This window comes from Marmota monax, unplaced genomic scaffold, assembly GCF_021218885.2.
Source record: "Marmota monax isolate L192 unplaced genomic scaffold, Marmota_monax_Labrador192_F-V1.1 WCK01_AAM20220418_F8-fsc00129, whole genome shotgun sequence".
NCBI classification, from domain to species: Eukaryota; Metazoa; Chordata; class Mammalia; order Rodentia; family Sciuridae; genus Marmota; species Marmota monax.
Window position 1 is genome coordinate 5,175,637 of NW_026693811.1, and position 19,205 is coordinate 5,194,841.

General features: G+C 35.6%; 1 pseudogene; it reads left to right on the forward strand.

The window, feature by feature from the left end:
• LOC124105143 (large ribosomal subunit protein eL19-like) overlaps positions 1-19,205 on the forward strand; it is a 152,659-nt pseudogene that overhangs the window by 47,835 nt on the left and 85,619 nt on the right.

A 19,205-nucleotide genomic window follows, 5' to 3' on the forward strand; every position in this document is an offset into this window, starting at 1 on the left:
TTGGGTAATATCGCCATTTTGATGATGTTAGTTCTGCCTATCCATGAACAGGGTATATTTTTCCATCTTCTAAGATCTTCTTCTATTTCTCTCTTTAGGGTTCTGTAGTTTTCATTGTATAAGTCTTTCACCTCTTTTGTTAGGTTGATTCCCAAGTATTTTATTTTTTTTGAAGATATTGTGAATGGAGTGGTTGTCCTCATTTCCATTTCAGAGGATTTGTCGCTGATATACAGGAATGCCTTTGATTTATGCGTGTTGATTTTATATCCTGCCACTTTGCTGAATTCATTTATTAGCTCTAATAGTTTCTTTGTAGACCCTTTTGGGTCTGCTAGGTATAGAATCATGTCATCTGCAAATAGTGATAATTTAAGTTCTTCTTAATGGTACAGAATAGAGGACACAGAAACCAATCCACAAAACTACAACTACCTTATATTTGATAAAGGGGCTAAAAGCATGCAATGGAGGAAGGATAGCATCTTCAACAAATGGTGCTGGGAAAACTGGAAATCCATATGCAACAAAATGAAACTGAATCCCTTTCTCTCGCCATGCACAAAAGTGAATTCAAAATGGATCAAGGAGCTTGATATCAAATCAGAGACATGCCGTCTGATAGAAGAAAAAGTTGGCTACAATCTACATACTGTGGGGTCGGGCTCAAAATTCCTCAATAGGACACCCATAGCACAAAAGTTAATAACTAGAATCAACAAATGGGACTTACTCAAATTAAAAAGTGTTTTTCTCAGCAAAAGAAACAATAAGAGAGGTAAATAGAGAGCCTACATCCTGGGAACAAATCTTTACTCCTCACACTTCAGATAGAGCCCTAATATCCAGAGTATACAAAGAACTCCAAAATTTAGACAATAAGAGAACAAACAACCCAATCAACAAATGGGCCAAGGACCTGAACAGACACTTCTCAGAGGAGGACATACAATCAATCAACAAGTACATGAAAAAATGCTCACCATCTCTAGCAGTCAGAGAAATGCAAATCAAAACCACCCTAAGATACCATCTCACTCCAGTTAGATTGGCAGCCATTATGAAGGGGAAAAGGGTACACTTGTACATTGCTGGTGGGACTGCAAATTGGTGCAGCCAGTTTGGAAAGCAGTATGGAGATTTCTTGGAAAGCTGGGAATGGAGCCACCATTTGACCCAGCTATTCCCCTTCTCGGTCTATTCCCTAAAGACCTAAAAAGAGCATGCTACAGGGACACTGCTACATCGATGTTCATAGCAGCACAATTCACAATAGCAAGACTGTGGAACCAACCTAGATGCCCTTCAATAGATGAATGGATAAAAAAAAATGTGGCATTTATACACAAGGGAGTATTACTCTGCATTAAAAAATGACAAAATCATAGAATTTACAGGGAAATGGATGGCATTAGAGCAGATTATGCTAAGTGAAGCTAGCCAATCCCTAAAAAACAAATGCCAAATGTCTTCTTTGATATAAGGAGAGTAACTAAGAACAGAGTAGGGACGAAGAGCATGAGAAGAAGATTAACATTAAACAGGGATGAGAGGTGGGAGGGAAAGGGAGAGAGAAGGGAAATTGCATGGAATTGGAAGGAGACCCTCAGAGTTATACAAAAGTACATACAAGAGGAAGTGAGGGGAAAGGGAAAAATAATACAAGGGGGACAAATGAATGTCAGTAGAGGGGGCAGAGAGAGAAGAGGGGAGGGGAGGGGAGGGGAGGGGAGGGGGATAGTAGAGGATAGGAAAGGCAGCAGAACACAACAGACACTAGTATGGCAATATGTAAATCAATGGATGTGTAACTGATGTGATTCTGCAATCTGTATATGGGGTAAAAATGGGAGCTCATAACCCACTTGAATCAAAGTGTGAAATATGATATATCAAGAACTATGTAATATTTTGAACAGCCAACAATAAAAAATAAAAAAAAAAAAAGAAGGGATGGGATGAAGGCAAGACCTAAATCCAGCTGAGTAAACAGGTCCTACAACTCCATGTCCAGCATCTGGAGTACATGGCATGATGTCCTCTCCAAAGGGCTTGTGTAGCTCCATCCCTGTAGCCTTGTTGGTTGCAGCCCAAGTGGCCTTTTGGTGATGACAAAAGGAAGTCTAATAGAGTAGAAGAAGGAGATAGGAAAGAGGAGAGAAGATGGTTTGTCTCTGCTCGATTCCTGCAGCTTTCCTAGGGTGATGTCCCACATTAGTGGCATTTCTTAATCTCAGGGGTCCACTCTGCAGCTTTGGCTTCTTTACATCTCCACACTTTGACTTCTCAGAAGGTGCCCACTGGGATTCCAACCCTGCTGCACTTTGCCTGCCTTCCCAGGTCTTCCTTTGAAATCCTGGTGAAAGGCTCCATACACCTCAAACTCCAGCATTCTGTATTCTTGCAGAACCAGCACCAGGTGGTTGATGCCAAGGTCTACAGCCATCTCAAGCAGTAGCCAAACCTCCATGGACCCTGGCTGCAGAAGCTTCTGAGTGTCTAGGTGACTGAGCATGTTGAAAAACTTCCTAGGCCACCACTTTGTACAAAAAGGGTTCCCACTGGTCTCTTCTCAAGAGAATTTTCACTTTTACTCCCTTGAGCCTGAGATGGGTGTGGTCTTGCCTGCTCCTGAGATGCCCTCAAGCCATCTTTTTTACTGTTTCTGGGCAGAGTCTTTGACAACTGTAACCTCCTTAGCCCCAGTTTTATTCCTGCCTTTCAAGTACAAGTTTTTCAATTTTTTCTGCCCTGCTTTTTGCTCTGAATATTACAATAAACTTGGTAAAAACCTCCACTTCCTGAATGCTGTGCCACCTAGACATTTCTTCCACCAGATTATGAAGTCCATTGCTTTTAAAATCAGCCTCACAGAAAGTCTCAGAAACTTCTCAGCCAGAACATAACATGAATGGCTTATAGTCCAAATATGAATAATGTCCTCCTCTTCCTCTAAAACCTCTTGAGCCCTGTCTTCACTGTCCACGTTTTTTTGGCATTCTGATATTCTGGACTTCCACAATAATCGACCATTAAGCTCTGCTTACAACAATCAAAAGCATTTGCAGCTTGCTCTGCTATACCTCCCAAAATTCCTCCAACTAATTCCAAAAAGCTCCAAAGCTTTTGAACCACATGGTCAGTTTAGTCACAGCAATGACCCTACTTCTTGGTACCAATTTCTGTTTTAGTCAGCTATTTTGTCACTGTAACTAAAAGACCTAACCAGCAGTTTATTTGAGGGCTGATGGTTTCAAAGGTCTTAGTCCATAGATGGCTGGCTCCATTCCTTGGGGCTCCAGGTCAGGCAGAACATGATGAAAGAAAGCAGCTCACATGATGATCAGAAGGAGAGAGAGACAGAGACAGAGAGAGAGAGAGAGAGAGAGAGAGAGAGAGAGACCACTTTCCAGATACAAAATATATAACTCATAGCCCCCAATGAACCACTTCCTCCAGCCACACTCCACCTGCCAGTAGTTACCACTTAGTTAATTCCATCAGGGATTAATTTATTGATTAGATTAAGGCTGTGACCCAATAATTTCTCCTCCAGAATTTCTTGCATTGTCTCACAAGAGAGCTTTTTGGGAACACAATATCTAAAACATAACAAGCAGAGAAACAGATTTTGAGAGGACAAATTACCATATCCCTGTGGTTTCCCTAGAAAAGCATTCAGGAATTTTGCCTCAAGTGTCTGCTATTTTAAAATCATCTCAGTTTTTCCTCATTCTAAAACTTTTAAAAGTATATACAATAGTTATAAACCCAACAATGAAATATACCAGCCTCAAAATATGATGCCTTGAATTTCATAATTTTATTAATATTTTAGAAATAGTTTCTTTTTATTTCATTTCTGAAAACTTTCTTTATATATAGGGAGCCAAAATTATATCAAGTACATAGTGTGTGTAAGTGTCTACTTCTGCACTCTATTAGATGTTGCAAATCTATTTCTGAGATGAGTTGTATTCTAAAATAGACTTCATTTTATGGTTTATTTTTAACATTTAATTATTAAATACCTGAAATTTTTGAATGACCCCATAGAATGAAAATAAAAATTGACTTTTTCTATATGTACTTATGCTATTTGAATGTGTCATTTCTTCCTGGTAATTATTTCATTATTCACCTAATACATAAAAATGATAGGTAACTGGATTTATGGTTCATATATATTCAGATGAATTATATGTTCTTAATTAAATAAATATGAGCTATTAGATGGTTAATATAATATGGTTATTGCAACAGTGATGAAGCAAGATTTATAAGTCTTAATACACAAGGAAATCTCACAAATTTTCTTTGATTGAAGCTTTGGTGTTAACACCATTTGTCAATTCTTGCTTTTATTTCCTGAGCTATTGAAATTTTATTTAGAAAATCTTAGTCTCATGTTAGAACTATTTTTTGCTTTATATTTCCAAATATGTAATTATCTATTATATTTAATTTTTACTAATTTTTTATTTATATATTACAGCAGGATGCATTACAATGCATATTATTCCTATAGTGCACAATTTTTCATATCTCCGGTTGTATACAAAGTATATTTACACCAATTTTTGTCTTCATACATGTACTTTGGATAATAATGTCCATCACATTCCACTATCATTTCTAACCCTATGCCTCCTCCATTCCTCTCCCACCTCTATGCCCTATCAAGAGTTCTTCTATTCCTCCCATGCTCCTCCTCCCTACTTCACTATGAATCAGCCTCCTTATAGCAGAGAAAACATTCAGTATTTGTTTTTGGGGGGATTGGCTAACTTCACTTAGCATTATCTTCTCCAAATCCATCCATTTATCTGGAATGTCATGATTTTATTCTCTTTTATCGCTGAGTAATATTCCATTGTGTATATATGCCACATTTTTTAATCCATTCATCTATTGAAGGGCGTCTAGGATGATTCCACAGCTTAGTTATCATGAATTGTAATCCCACCATCAGTATATGAATGTACCTTTTTCCCCACATCCTTGCCATTTGTATGCATAATATCTGCCATTCTGACTGGAGTGAGATGAAATCTTAGAGTGGTTTAGGTTCGCATTTCTCTAATTGCTAGCAATGATGAACATATTTTTCATGCATTTGTTGATGGATTGTATATCATCTTCTGAGAAGCATCTGTTCAGGTCATTGACCCATTTATTGATTGGGTTATTTGGTTTTTTTGGTGCTTAGTTTTCTGAGTTTGTTATATATCCTAGAGATGTGTGAGGGGTAAAGATTTGCTCCCAAATCTCTATTCTCTATTCACCTCACATATTGTTTCTTCTCTTGAGAAGAAACTTTTTAGTTTGAATCCATCCCATTTATTGACTCTTGATTTTAATTCTTGCACCAAAGGAGTCTTATTAAGGAAGCTGGGAGTATAATCCCACATGATGGAGATTAGGGCCTACTTTTTCTTTTATTAGACACAGGGTCTCTGGTTTTATTCCTAGGTCCTTGATTTACTTTAATTGAGTTTTGTGCTTGATGAGAGATAGGGTTTTAATTTCATTTTGTTGCATATGGATTTCCAGTTTTCCCAGCACCATTTGTTGAAGAGGCTATCTTTTCTTCAATGCATGTTTTTGGCACCTTTGTCTAATATAAGATAATTGTAATTTTGTGGTTAGTCTCTGTGTCCTCTGTTCTGTACCTGTTTTGGTGCCAATATCATGCTGTTTTTGTTACTATTGCTCTGTAATATAGTTTAAGGTCTGGTATAGTAATGCCACCTGCTTCACTCTCTCTGCTAAGGATTGCTTTAGCTATTCTGGGTTTTTTGTTTTTCCAGGTGAATTTCATGACTGCTTTTTCTATTTCTATGAGGAATTTCATTGGGATTTTTGACCAGAATTGTATTAAGTCTGTATAGTGCTTCTGGAAGTATGGTTATTTTGATAATATTAATTCTGCCTATTCAAGAGCAAGGTAGATCTTTTCATCTTCTAAGGTCTTCTTTGATTTTTTTCTTTAGGGTTCTGTAATTTTCATTATATAGCTCTTTCACCTCCTTTGTTGATTCCCAAGTATTTTATTTATTATTATTATTTTTTTGAGGCTACTGTAAATGGGGTAGTTTTCCTCGTTTCCCTTTCTGAGGATTTGTCACTGATATACAGAAATGCCTTTGACTTATGGGTGTTGATTTTATATCCTGCTACTTTGATGAATTTATTTACTAGTTCTAGAAGTTTTCTGGTGGATCTTTTTGAGTCTTCTAGGTATCGGATCATATTATCAGCATATAGTGCTAATTTAAATTCTTCTTTTTCTATATGTATCCCTTTAATTTATTTCATCTGTCTAATTGCTCTGGCCAGTGTTTCAAGAACCATGTTAAATAGAAGTGGTGAAAGAAGGCATCTCTGTCTTGTTCTAGTTTTTAGAATGAATGCTTTCAATTTTTCTCCATTTAGAATGATGTTGACTTAAGGCTTAGCATTGATAGCCTTTATGACATTGAGATATGTTCCTGTTATCCCTAGTTTTTCTAGTGTTTTGAATATGAATATGTACTGTATTTTGTCAAATGCTTTTTATACAACTATTGAGATTATAATATGATTCTTATTTTTGAGTCTATTGATGTGATGAATTACATTTATTGCTTTCCATATGTTGAACCAACCTTGCATCCCTGGGATGAATCCCAATTGATCATGGTGCACAATTTTTTGTATTTGATTTGCCAAAATTTTATTGAGAATTTTTGCATCTATGTTCAATATATATATATATATATATATATATATATATATATATATATATATATTGGTCTAAAGTTTTCTACCTTGTGTCTTTGCTTGGTTTTGGAATCAGGGTGATATTATTCTCATAGAATGAGTTTGGATGTGCTACCTCTTTTTCTATTTCCTGAAATTAATTGAAGAGTATTGGTAATAGTTCTCCTTAAAGGTCTTGTAGGACTCGGTTGTGTATCCACCTTTTCTTGGTTAGTAGCATCTTCTATTTTATCACTTGATATTAGTCTGTTTAAATTGTGTATATCTTCCTGATTCAACCTGGGCAAATCATATGACTTAAGATATTTATCAATGCCTTCAATATCTTCTATTTTATTGGAGTATAAGTATTCAAAATAACTTCTAATTATCCTCTGTATTTGTGTAGTGTCTGTTGTGATATTACCTTTTTCATCACATATGCTGGTCATTTGAGTTTTATCTCTCCTTCTCTTTGTTAGCATAGCAAACAATCTGTAAATTTTTAAAATTTTTTCAAAGACCCAACTTTTTGTTTTGTCAATTTTTAATTTTTTTTTTCAATTTCATTGATTTCAGCTCTAATTTTAATTATATCTTGCCTTCTACTGCTTTTGCTGCTGATTTGTTCTTCTTTTTCTAGGGCTTTGAGATATAATGTGAGGCCATTATTTGTTGGCTTTTTCTTCTTTTAGGGAATGGACTCCATGCGATGAACTTTCCTCTTAGAACTGCTTTCATAGTGTCACAGAGATTTCAATATGTTGTGTCTATGTTCTCATATAACTTTAAGAATTTTTTAATCTCCTCCTAAATGTCTTTTGCAACCCATTGTTCATTCAGTACCATATTATTTAGTCTCCAGGTGTTGGAGTAATTTTTATTTTTTATTTTGTTATTGATTTTCAATTTTGTTCCATTATAATCATATAAAATGCATGATAGTATCTCTACTTTTTTGTATTTGCTAAGAGTTGCTTTGTGACATATTATATTGTCTATTTTAGAGAAAGATCCATGTGTTGCTGAGAAGAAAGCATATATGCTTTTTGTAGGTTGAAATATTCTATATGTATCAGTTAATTCTAAGTTATTGGTTGTATTATTAAGTTCTATAGTTTCGTTATTCAACTTTTGTTTGGAAGATCTATTCAGTGGTGAGAGAGGTTAAAGTCACCCAAGATTATTATGTTGTGGTCAATTTGACTCTTGAACTTGAGAAGAATTTGTTTGATGAACATAGCTGCACCATTGTTTGGGGCATATATATTTATGATTATTATATCTTATTGGTGTATGGTTCCCTTAAGCAGTATGTAGTGTCTTTCTTTATCCCTTTTGATTGACTTCAGCTTGATGTCTACTTTATTTGATATGAGGATAAAAACCCCTGCTTGCTTCTGCATTCCATGTGAGTGGTATAATTTTTCCCAACACTTCACTTTCAGTCTATGGATGTCTTGTCCTATGAGATAAGTCTCTTGGAGGCAGCATATCCTTGCATCTTTTTTTTTTAATCCAATCTGTCAGTCTATGTCTTTTGATTAGTGAGCTTTTCATATAAACACTCAGGTTTATTATTGAGACATGACTTGTATTCCCAGCCATTTTTGTTTATTTTGGTATTGAACATGACTTGGTTCCTCCTCTGATTAGACTTTCCTTTAGTGTAATACCTCCCTCTGCTGATTTTCATTATTGTTTTTCATTTCCTCTTCATGGAATATTTTGCTGAGAATGTTCTGTAGTGCAGGCTTTCTAGTTGGAAATTCTTTTAACTTTTGTTTATCATGGAAGGTTTTAATTTCATTATTAAATCTAAAGCTTAATATTTCTGATATAAGATTATTGGTTGGCATCCATTTTCATTCAGTGCTTGGTATGTGTTGTTCCATAATCTCCTGGCTTTGAGGGTCTGGGTTGAAATATTTGCTGAGATATGAATTGGTCTCCCCCTATTTGTGAACTGATTCCTCTCTCTTGTGGCTTTTAAGATTCTATCCTTATTCTGCATGCTAGGCATTTTCATTATAATGTGCCTTGGTGTAGATCTGTTGTAATTTTGTACATTTGGTGTCCTGTAAGCTTCTTATATTTGGTTTCCAAATTCATTCTTCATGCTTGGGAAATTTTCTGATATTATCTCATTGAAATAATTGTGCATTCCTTTGATTTGAAACTCTGTGTCTTCCTCTATCCCAATAACTCTCAGACTTGGTTTTTTGATGCTGTCCCATAAGTCTTGGATGTTCTGTTCATGGTTTCTTACTATCTTCACTGTGATCAACTTTATTTTCCAGATTATATAATTTGTCTTCATTATCTGATGTTCTTAGGAAAGAGATCTAGTCTGTTGATTATGCTTTATATTGAGTTTTTTATTTGGTTTATTGCATCTTTCATTTCAAGGGTTTCTGACTGTTTTTATTCAGAGTCTCTATCTCTTTCTTGAAGTAATCTTTTGATACCTGTATTTGCTCTCTTATCTCTTTGTTGGAGTGATTGATTTTTGCCTGTATTTGCTCATTTAGGTCATTCTTTAACTCACAGATCATTTTAATTATGAACCTTCTGAACTCCCTTTTCTGATATTTCATCAACTTTGCTGTCCATGGCTTCTGTTATTATACTATCCTGGTTTGTTTTTGGCACTCTCCTTCCTTGTTTTTTCATGTTGTCTATGTGTCTTCCTTTCTTGCAGTGTGAATCTGTGATATTACAATTTCTACTCTATATTCTTATAATATCCATGCAGATTTTCTGTACCTTACCTTGTTGCTGGGCTTCCAGACCCTGCTGGTGTTTCTCAATGTATGCTTCTGCAACTCAAGGTGGTGGCAGCAATAGCCACGGTAACTCGAGATAATAGTTGAAGTACCCCAAGATGGATGCAATGTCTTACAGAGATAGGGCTGAAAGGGTAGGCCTCACACTCTCTTTGGGATGCCTGTTCTGAGATGCAGCTGCTTGTAGGTCCTATCTGTTGTTAAAAAATATAGGGGCTACTGCATGGGGAGGGTTATGACATGACTGTAGTGTCCTAAGATGGAAATGGGTTAGACTTAGGCTCCCAGATATGTGAGGGGGGGGATGGGGGGGTGAACTGGGACTTACCCTCACCTGGGTCCCACACAAATCAGTGTGGGCAAAACTGGGACACTGGGTCTGTCCTCCTGCAGTAGTCTGTTGGCTGGAAGGGGCAGTGCCAGAGACTGGGCTCAGGCAAATATCTCTACCTTTAAATTTTTAAAACCTTAACTTCATTGAGGTTAGAAAATGTCTATATGTGTGGGTTCTCTAAAAATTATCACAATATTTCAATGACCTAACAGTTGTTTATTTTTTTGACAAGTATTCATATACTTGAATTGAACATATAATTTCTATTGAATGTTTGAAAAAATAAGTGAGTTAGAGATGCAGATGGAGATGTGAATATTGATATATATATATATATATATATATATATATATATATATATATACACACACACACACACACACACACATGGCTATTGATTTTTATCTAAGACATAAACTACTCACAGTCTTGATAATTTTGTTTAATATCTCCATTTATTATTTAAATTTATTGAATTTCTCTTTGTAATTCTGTCCATTTTCTTTTATTTTTTTCTAGACTAAATCCTTAGTTGTATATAAATTCTTGATTTCTCCTCTTCTTAGAAAACTGGTACTTTTTTTTTGTTTTGTTTTTGGAAAGTTATTTATTTATTTATTTATTTTGAGAGAGAGAGAGAGAGAGAGAGAGAGATTTTTTAAATATTTGTTTTTTTTTAGTTTTTCAGCGGACACAACATTTGTTTGTATGTGGTGCTGAGGCTCCAACCGGGGCCGCATGCACGCCAGGCGAATGCACTACCGCTTGAGCCACATCCCCAGCCCAAGGAAAGTTATTCTTAAGCTTTCTTAATGTGATAGCTTTGCAGGTATTACTCTTGCCTATTGGTCCTTCTTTTGAATATTGCACTGCTGATTTATCATTTACTTTCCAGTAATATTATTGGATTGAATTTTTAAATCTAATTTGAGAGTTTCAGTTTTTGATTATACTGTTTAAATCCATTTATATTTTATTATGACTGTTAAAATATTTGGACCATATACTTTCAGTATGCTCCTTTCATGCCTTTTTTTGAAAGAAAAAGAAAGAAAGAAGAAAGCTTGTTTGGTTTCTCTTTCTCCCCATTCCACTGCTCACTTAAAAGTCACAAGTTTCCTTTCTATTAGTTGAGTTGTTACTTTTAAATTCTTAAGACATATGTAGAACACATTGTCATTCAACCCTAGTACTGGGGATGACTCAGAATGCTTATAGACTACAGTGTCTCTGAATGATTTCTGTAATTCTTTTTTTCTTTTTTTAAGGAGAGAGAGAGAGGGAGAGAGAGAGAGAGAGAGAGAGAGAGAGAGAGAGAGAGAGAGAATGAATCTTTTTTGTAGATGGACACAACACAATGCCTTTATTTTTATGTGATGCTGAGAATCGAACCCAGGTCCCGCCCGTGCTAAGCGAGCGCTCTACCACTGAATCACAATCCCAGCCCTGATTTCTGTAATTCTATCTCTAGATTATAACAAAGTATTTTTTTCAGACAACTCTTCATCTCTATTAAATCAGTGTAATAAATAAATAAATAGAATTCTACACTCTCATGAGATCAATGAATCTTATTCTGAAGGAATTGAGAGAAGTTAAATAACCTGTGAGAGTGACCTAAATGGGTCAGAATCATTCTTTCAGTATTCTCAACTTGAAAGATAATTTCTTCAAAAAATCACGTTGGCAGTCAGCCACAGTGGTGCACTTCTATAGTCCCAATGGCTGAGGAGGTTGGTACAGGAGGATCAAAAGTTCAAAGCCAGCCTTAGCAAAAGCAAGGTGCTAAGCAATTCAGTGAGACTCTGGCTCTAAATAAAATACAAAATAGTACTTTGGTTGTGGCTCAGTGGCCAAGTGCCCCTGAGCTCAATCCCTGGTAACCTCCCTGTAAAAAAACATGTTGGCTATACTGCATCAATAAAACCATTGAGTATCATCAATATGTACAAAAACTTTTTAAAAAAGCGTTCTTCTTATGAACTGATAAGAAAATTCAAGAATGATTCTTGCTTAACTATATTTTGCAGCTACATTTTTTTAAAAGCAAACGTTATTGAACCCATTCTACTGATATAAGAGTAATTTAAATGCGCATTGTCATATTCATAAACATAAGTATTATTTACACTTTATTTTTCTGAAGAAAAAAATGGTGTGATTATTCCAAAGTAGCTCAATAAATTTGCTAGAGTCCTTTGGTTGGAAGTTATAGACAATCTAATTCAAACAGGCTTACCTAGAAAAGCAAGGGTGGTACAACTTTATATTGACTTTTTAATGGAAGTTGACAACAAGGAACTGGACTGGATTCAGTGTGGCATTATATAGAGTGATTCACAACTGGGCAGAAGCAGTAGAAGATGAGTTTTCCATATCAAGCTGGGCAGAGTGAATGTGGGGGTCCAGTAACAAACTTCAGCAAGGAAAGGCTACAGGATACAAGAGCAAATATAAACATCAGGATAAAAACGTGCAGTCTAACTCCCTGCTAAATCTGTCTCCTGTGTAGAGAAAATGGTTTGAAAGGCATCAAGATCACTCACCAGCCAAGCTCAGCTCTTTGAACCTGAGTGAGGTTTTCAGCATCTACATAGCACCCTCTTGGCCTACCATTGTCTTCACCTCAACAATTCACAAATAATACAACAAAGGAGCATCCTGAATGGTAGGGAGAAGGTGGCTCTGTTGAGCTCTATCTGGATCTCTTGAGGTTCACTTTAGCAGCAGCAGCACAGTCTATAAAGGATAGTAAAGAGGAAAATGAAGGAACTGATTCTTTCCAAGCCCTTGCCATGGCAAAAATTAAAATAAAAATAAAAACTGTTGGACTAACATCGAATCTCAGGATGATAATATATGTCCATAAAATGGGTCAACAGTATTAATAATCAGGGAAGACATTATTTCATCCCCTTTGTTTCTTTATAGTTAGATTAACACAAGGTATAAATGCCCTTTTAATCATTACTGGCCCTCCAATTAACCTTGCTAATTAACCTTGAATGACAGCATTTGTTGGAACAAATGCTGCAGGATAGAGGAGCCTGATAGATATGATTATTCCCTGCTTTGGCACCAGTCTGTAAGTCACTTCTATATCTGTGCACCTAAGGACAGACATGGATTAGGATCAAGAGTTCTTTGACATTGCAGATTTGTAACTGAGTGTCCAGTAAGCTGCCACTACCAGTAACCTTTGCTTTGATAGCTATGTGGAGAGAAAAGAATATAAGATTAAGAGGAATTGAATAATGTGTCATAGAGCCTCTTAAGCTTTCCAAAAATTTCCATCAATCTTTAAAATTAGAAATATACATATGTGTTCACAGAAAAACCATTCTTGCTAACATCAATGAAAGGAGTTTTGAAGGGACTGTACCTTGGCATTTAACTGAATACAACTGAATGATGTCAGGTGCTGATTTGTAAACCAACAACTTAAAAAAAAAAAAGCTCTTTGTTGCTTTACAAACGTGAAGTGTTGTGATTCCTCTGGGAATTCTGAACAAGCAAATGTTTTTGTTAGACATGGCAGTATTTTACAGGCTTATGTTATTATCATTGGTTTCAGTGCAAATTTTGATTTTTTTTTTTTACTTAGCATGTGAAGGACCCGAAAAACCATCCCGTATGAAATACAAGAATCAGACCTATAAATATGAGAATTACATACAAATCCCTCAAGGTATGGATGGGAGAATAAACTTCATACTCTGCATATGCAGCAGCTATATTAACATGATAGATTTTCAATGCTCTACAGGATCCATTACTGTTTTGGGCCAATAGTCCATGAATTTGAAGGATTTATACAATGGACCATAACAGCTCCTTAGGAACGATTATATCTCATCAGATGAAAAAATGTCTTTTTAAAACCTTCCTATTAACCTGTTAGCTCCATAGACCATAATCCTTTGAAGGTTAAATTATATACATAGCAAAATGGGCCAAATCACCTCATTTTGTGTTTTAAAATGTATTTATGGGGAAAAAGCTTTCCAAAATGGGAGGATGATAATTGTACCCAAGTGTACCATCAAATCAAGGTGATTTTTAAATGTGAGCAACAGGCACTACATGCTATTGGGCTAAGGAAAGAAATCTGATAATCTAGAGATAATACCCCTTTATGTGCCATTTACATTCACAATCATCTAAAAATAGATCAAATAATTGAATACAACCTGAATAGTCAAATACAATAGTTCTCAAAACTTAGGCAAGCACAAAGAACCATGAAAAGGTCATGAGACACAAATTTGATGGAAAAACATTGTTAAAACAGTTTATTTTTGTCTATGTGATTGTAAAATCATATTAGCACAGGAGGAAGATTTGATCATGATTTTTAAATTGTTTATAGAATATTATTTTTTTTTACGTAAATGCTAGTCTTTTTCAAATGCATGTGAAGTACTTAATGTATTTTAATTAAGGTAGCAGTGGAGTCTGAATTAACTTGATGTCTCTCTCAGATAGTGGGAGACTTCTGGCCATACTGCTTTCAACCTTAAGCTTAATTGTGAAGAGAGTTGCTCAGTAGAGTGCTTGTTGTTCAGGGTACTGCTAAGACCTCCTTGTCAATGACCAATCAGCCTCTTATCCTATCTACCCAGAACAAGTCCTGACAAATGCTGTTATTCAAGGTTAATTAGCAATGACATATATCCATATGATACTTAAGATTTGAAGTATGTGGGCTAAATTAACCAATTTTGAAATCTTAAGAGAAGAAGAGTGAGCAGATCGATTCAGAGAAAAGATTATTTCTTGAGTCAGGCCCATTGGCGAATATCTTTCTGCTGTTATGCTTACATTTCTGTTCTCTTTCCTTTGAATTTCTGTGAGTGATGTTCATTATTTTTGCCATAGTTTTTGGAAAAGCACCTTGAAGTCTTTGAAGAAAATGACAATAGAAAGCTGAAGAAGAAGAGAAAATAAACATCTGTGAACTCTCACAAAATCCTCTTTTCTTCAGCAAATACAGAGACTCAGACAAGTAGCTAGAAACAACAGATATAACAATAAAAATGACTAGCAAAATCATATCCTGTAATTAAGAAATCTGTTTTCTTATAAAATGTGATAGTCTTACTATTGCACCACACTAAGTGCCTCTCACAAACAGAATGAGACAGTGACCAATCTTTTCTATCCCATTGTGCAATTCTCCTCCAGAGAGAGATCTGTATATGGACTAAATTATAATATGGACCACTTCTCGTCTTCATGCTCTGCCAGCTCATTTGTGAACCTCTGCAATTATTAAATGTGCTGTGATAATTAGAAAGGCTACCCTTTCAAAGTTTTACTTACCTAACCTAAGTATAAACAACCAACACAATCACTTGTTTTTCAAGTTAACAGTTCCCTCCAATGGAAAAATTCAAATAATTTTCTTCCTTCCCTTTTCCCATTTCAGTCGTCTCAACTATTTAAAAAAAAATGCCATAAGGAGAGAGGACAAATTGCTACCATAAAGGATTCTGAGCCTCCTGGTGGCCTCCATGTCTTTATTTGGAGGTTCGTAGGAAGATGCTCCTAGACGCTGTTAACCTGACTTTTATGATCTACCCTTAGGAAGCACACTGGAGGTATGGACAGGCAGAGCCACACGAAGAAAACACTTTGTGGTCAACTCTGACTTCCCCGCTGAAGTTGATTTTTGGGGAGAATGAGGAGAGGAGCATGGTAGCTTCCATGGGGAGGCAATGCAAATTATTGTTCACTCCCTTACTTTTGAGGCCCATGGCCAGTACCTTCCAAAAGACACCATTAAAATAAATAAGACATCATTAGACTTAGCTTCTTGATATTGGAGTAACATTCCTGTTTCTTTTCCAAAAGAACCACCCAGGTGATTAGGCAAGACTTTTTGTTTTGTTTTTCAATCCAGTGGTAAATATTTAAAAATGGAAATGCCAATGAACACAAATTAATGAAAACAAAATTGGGTCTTTTGACATTAGACCTGACACAGCCTGAAAGGGGAAAGTTTCTGCTAAAGGGATTTTAATTTATTTTATCCCCTTATAATTCACTAATATCAATGACGTTTTAATCGGGTTAATCTTCTAAAAGATATAGCTAATGTACAATGTTTTTTGTATTTCTTGTTACAAATTTTTGTCTTGATCTTACTTCTAAGATCCAAGTTTACTAAAGGAAATGATATTGTGGATTTAAAATTCTCTCATCTTTTTTTTCTAAGCATTCATAATTGTGGCCAAATTTGAGCTCTAAACAATAGTCTAGTACATGGGTGGTGCACAGTGCTACAAGGGATAATATATTAAGAGAGGACTGGCCTTCTTTCTCCACTGTCTCACAGGCAACAACATGGTTGGTCACTCAACTGAGCATTAGGTAAATCTAATGTTGCCTTTGATAGGAGAATAATATCAAATTCGTAAATAATATAATGGATTGGGAACAAAACGTGTCAACTATGGATTAGAATCATTTGTTCTTAAAACCTCTCCCAGAAATTACTCAAATAAATCATAAGCATCTGTGGTGCAGGCGCGCGCGCGCGCGCACACACACACACACACACACACACACACACACCAAGGAAACTCACCGGAGCAATTACCTATGCATGAAAGATTTCACCTTTCAGGACACTTAGTAAAACTAAGAGATCAAATAAAACTAGTTTATCTTTCACTGTGTTGTGGAGATTGAGAGCTAATTGTGCTTGAAAGCTGGCATTAGTGGACGAGTTTAAGATCATATAACAATCAATAATTTCTAATAATGTAAAATAAAATAAACAGGAAAAGCTAAAGGAAAGGAGGGGAGAAAAATGGAAAACAGAACACATGTAAAAAGTATGCTATCATTTTTCTTCCTAAAAACGGCCATCATTGAGTTAACCCAGGAGATTCTTGGGCAAGTTACCAAAAAGGCTGCCTGCACTGTGTTAGAAATAGATTGTAAAATCATTAGAAGGATCAGCTTGCAGCTTGCAGCTACTTTCCAAATCAGAGTTTGAAGACATTGTGTGTACTCCAACAAAGCAGAAGTTCATTGTTCCACATAACAGGGATATGCCAGCCATCTTTAAAGTTTCAGAGACAGCCTGTGAAAGATCAATTGTACGGACTTTCCTTCTTTTACTTTGGGTTTAAGAGTGTGGACCTTAGGAATGAAAAAGGTAAGGCAGAGGTATTGAATATTTGGAAAGTGCAGGTACAGATATCCTATGATAACCTGCTCAATTGCACAATTCAAGTTCTCTGGGAGATTTTCATTTGTATGATTGCAAGTCATTGTAACAAGGCATAAATGATTTTAAAAAGTATGATAATGGTTGAAGCTGCAAACCTCATCGTAATTATCTCAGGCAGTGGTTGCAGTTAAGCAATCAAATGTGTTTTGAAAGAGAGTCATCACCAGTTTACTCTCATGCCCTACAAACTCCTACCTTTACTACCTTTCCTATATGTTGTCTTTGGCTTTATTCCCACTCCATTTCTATAAGGACAAGCACAGTGAACCAAAATAAATTATGCATTGTGTTAGGCTACTCAAGTCTTTACTTATGTCCAAAAATGAGGAGCTCATTGATTAGGAGGCATTTCTTCTGTTCATTCACACTGGCTCCATCCATATTAGGCTTCTTCAGGTCTAAAAAGGTTATGCCCTCATAAGGGCTTTGTTCTTGCCCTTTTCTCTGCCTAATATGTCCCATTTCATATTTCCCAAAGGCACATTCAGGTCTCTCACTGATACAGTATCCCCTTTCTTTCCCACCCCACTTCATCATCCCATCCCCTTAACAAACTTTATTTTTCTGCGTACAATCTATAATTCCTCAAGTTTATCTTAATCCATTGTGTACTAGACCATATATTATATGACCTAGAACTTTTTATTCCTTGCTCATTGTTTTCATCTCCAGGATCCATCATATATAAGACAGGTAATCAATAAATGGTGGATGAATGAATTAACTTGTTATCCATATGTAGAAAGGATCTAGCAACCACTCTGATTTGATGACTAGTTGTCTTCCCAGGCATAGTTCTAAAATCTTAGGACATTGGAATTCTACCAATATTCTTATTGCAATGAGCTACATACACTCTTCTCAAATGTGGGCAATATGACTTTTGACATTGGATATACAAATATTTATTTAAAAGGAAACAATGTGAGACACAAGTCATAGTGCCATGTCATGTAGTTGGCTGGTTTTGACCCAAGATAATCAAAATCCCACTGAAATCTTTCCATTTCAGAGATATACCTCCCAATATTGCAAAAAAACACTTAATGTGTCTATTTATTTGTACAATATCTGGTTGAAGGGAGTCCTATCTTCAAATTTCATCAGTTTGGGTCAAAACCTTAGTGGTACTTAAAGCTATGCCTTTAGGATAGTCTATTTAAAGTAAAAATAATGACTTAAGAATATTGCTTATATTTTTGAAAATTTGAAAATGTAATCAGGGTAGACAGCTACTGTGTTGTTACAAATCTGAATGTGAAATTTCTGAAATCCTCCTTGCATTAAAAATGAATTAACTGTGTGATTATTAATTGTGCATATTCCAATCCCTTTGTGCTGTACTGCATGTTTCTTGAATCTCATTTGAATCCTTTGGCTAAGTAATGTGTCAAGGGGGGTATGAGCCTGAATGCCTAAGTTATTTAAAAGGCAGGACAGCACTTCCAGATTAGAATACCAATGAGTGGGGTTAAAAAGGCTCTACTGTAGTTGGAGGGCAGCTCTCAGTCTGAGAAGTACCTGAAAAGGACCTCTATGGACTAATTTTCAGAATCACATTGTAATGTGGGCTCATGTCAATCATCAGAACAGACAGCTTCATCCCATGATATAAACTAGTTATACATTCAAGAGCTGCCAGAGGATCTTCATTAAAAAGGGACTTAGCATTAAAGGAAGAAGGTTGTTTTATTATAATACTTCAAACACAGTTTTTTGTTTTATATGTTCTCAGGATTCTTTTTTGTTCTTTGCTACAATATCAAAAAAAGTACCATAGAAGAAGGAAAACATTAAATATTCCATTTTTTAATAGAAATCAAGGAAGCTTTCTGGTTTAAGGCATTAAAATCATATACATTTTTTCCTAAATTTATTCATGGCTTTGAATAACAAAAAGAAATCTCTAGATGTAATAGGAGGATGTTTTTAATCTTTTGTGGGAAGGGATTTGCAGAGCGACTACTCAAGGTAAAATATCTACTGGCAAAGTATATCAGAGAGAGCTTTATACATATAAATTTGTATAAAACCTTTGGGCTCTCTACAAGTTTCCAGATACCAGTTAGATATTGCAATTGATGACATTAAAATTTAATATAAT